We start from the raw sequence: 3,126 nt of genomic DNA on the forward strand, positions 1-3,126 counted from the left end.
CTTACAGTCCCTCCTCTTTCTCAACTATTGGACACCCGGAGCTCCACCTGGACTGATTGGCCAGTTCTTAACTAGGGCTTCTCATGACTCACGCTTGCCCTGTTCAGGAATGATTTGCTGGAATGATTCACAAAACTTAGGGAAACCCTTCCGTGGCTTGGCTTATTGTGAAGGACACAGCTGAGGGACAATCTGAGAGAGAAGTAGCAAGGGGAGAGGTGTGTACCCGGGGAAGCTGGAGCTTCTGTGTCTTTTCAGTGAAGCCTCTCTCCCCATATCTCCATAATTCGGCATCTCCAAGTTCATCAGGTCATGTCATCCCGTGGCCTCTATGGAGACTTGTCTCCCCATCCCTTTGCCTGTATCCTGCTTGGAACAGTCCTGGAACATGCTGATGTCGCCAGCTCTGTGCCATTGTTTTTCAAGTGACCCGCCCCATCTGGAGGTTTGCTAAGTGATACCTAGGTTACTCCAGCCTCCTCAAGAGGATGAACTAAGATGTGATCGAAATAAGGCTCCTAATGAATAATAATGACATTCATCTGTTCACGATATTCTTTCAGGGTTTTAACAGTTCTGTGACAAGAACCCGGCAATATCAAATATATTTTTTATTTCTACAGTCATGCACATGGTTCCCTTATTACAGCATATTTGAGAAATACAGAAGTATCTAAGGAAGACCATGGCCCACAGATGATTTCAGAGATGGTGATATTGGGGACTATGTCCCCCTGGAATTAATATGGTGAGAGTATGTGCAACATGGGGGTGACAGCAGATGTAGCAGTGCTCAGAGACCATGCCTGGTAGAAGCACTGGACTCCCACTAAAGGGAGAGAATAGAGAGGTTGGAGTGTATGGTTAGTAGAAATCCAGTGGTCCTGCTGGTGAGCATGCGCTGTTGGCATTACAGGGCCTTGTCAACTTTTGGGCCATGGCAGTGACTTCTCTTTCTCAGACATAGCCTGTAATGATGTCACCTCCTCATGTAAGTTTTCAAATGCCACTCAAGTCCTTGAAGATCACTTTATTGTCCAGGTGAAGACAAAAGCATGTAAGAAAGAACCAATTCTTCCATTGTGTTTCCTTTGAGCATAATGCTTAGTCTTCATTGACATTGTTGAAAGTGGAGCTGCATCCTGCATCCCAGGACATATAGCCCAGCAGCTCAGAAGCTCCCCAGCAGCTCCTGTTGCCTCCCCTGCCCAGATCATTGCCAGAGGCTCTGAATTTCCAGGAGCCACTGCCTTCTCTCCACTGTTCTTGACTCATCCTCTCCATTTCATGTCAGCGGTAGGTAAACTTAATTGTCAACTGGATGGGTCATGACAGAAACACACTTTCTGGCTTGTGGGAATGCTTCTAGATTGGGCTAATGGAGGTGTGAAGACTCCCTCTCACTGTGAGCAACACCAGTGCTTGGGGTGGGGTCCTGGACTGAATAAGAGTTCTACTGTTCACTCCTCTCTACACCCCTCAGTGTGACTCCTCTCTGTGTCACACTGGGGACACAATATGACCAGCTACCTCAAGTTCAGGCAACCATGCCTTCTCCCCCATGATGGGTTGTATCTTCAAACTGTGGACCAAAGTAAACATTTCTTTAATGAAGGTGCTTTTCTCGGGTACTTTGTAACAAGAAAAGTCCCTAACATTGTGGAGTCTGAAGTTTTCCCTTTCAGAGAACTCAGGCTTTTACTCAGGTGAACAAATACTAACTGGACATGACGATACGCTCATGCAATCCCAGCGTGTGGGAAACTGAGGCAGGGGAATCATGAGTTGAAGGCCAGCTGAGTTACATTGTCAGACCATGTCTCAACACACTCCAATCACTAGGCATAAATAAACAGACATCATATTTCTGTGGATTTCCAACTTACTTCCTCACTCTGCTTGATAGCCATCCATGTGAGACTGGGGAGGCCCTGCCCTCCTAGGAAAAGTGTTCTGTGCCTGGGGGAGGTAAAAAAAAAAAAAAAGGCAAATCACTGTGTTCTTTTAAGCTTATAAGTGGGGTGAGCCATATTAAGAGGTTGGAAGTCCTTAATTCCAGTTATAGGCAGATTAGCTCCAGCTAAAATGATCTCTGAAAGGAGAGAGCTGACTGTGGCCAGTAAACCAATAGGCTCTGAACTCAAATACCACTTATTTCACGGGCCTTAGCTCCTGCTGGCATCCCCTTCCCAAATCAGTGACTGTTAGTACATACTGACTGACAAGCTGACATGGTCCTGATGTTGAGCAGAGCCACTCTGCTTCACATGCTTCTCATGTTATTAAAAAAAAAAATGGTAATACTTAGGTATTATCTCATGGCTGAAATGATGGCTTTTCAGCCTCATTCCCAGAATAGCAATTGTAACCAGTCACAAAGTACTTACTCCATCCCAGGCACCATGTAGGTCCCTGCATTAGTAGTAAGATGTAACTACTGGCTGATAGTAACAAATGGCTTGGTGTGGGTTTCACTCTTTATAACGTCTGTGATTTTTCCAAAGCCTTTATTTCTATTGTTGAACTTTGTTCAGCTTGACCATATGGTTTTTTCAGGGACCCATGAACCTGGAATATAGCACCATGTCCTGATGTGTGAAGCTGGCCATGGAACTTTGAGAAAGGATTTTGGCAGCTTGTGATGAAGTACTTCTGAAACAAAAATCAGTCAGAGGTGGGGGCTTTGCTAGATATCAAATTGTCCCTGGACAACAGAAGGATTAGGCTGAGAATATACATTACATTGAATAGTCAAGAGTAAGTGGAAATTATTAGGTACCCTCTTCATAGTTCCAATTAAGTATTAAAATAAATTTAATGTGTTTGTTGGGTTCAGAGTCTCACAATAATGTGGGAAAGACCATCAAAGTCTATTAAACCAGAAGCAAATTTTATTCCAGAAAAAAAAAAAAGAAAGAAAGAAAGAAAGGAAGAAAGAAAGAAAGAAAAAAAGCATCACTGCAGGGCGCAAAACCTTGTCAGCTAGCTGAGAGCACAGCCAGAGTTGGATTTTAAGGCTGTGGAGTTGGAGGGGGTTTATGAACCCCTTTTTATAGTAAGGAGTAAGGCATTAGGCACAGAGTGCATGCTAGGAATCACGTAGAAACATTAGGCATGGGATGCATG

This window comes from Onychomys torridus, chromosome 13 (assembly GCF_903995425.1).
Source record: "Onychomys torridus chromosome 13, mOncTor1.1, whole genome shotgun sequence".
Lineage (NCBI taxonomy): Eukaryota > Metazoa > Chordata > Mammalia > Rodentia > Cricetidae > Onychomys > Onychomys torridus.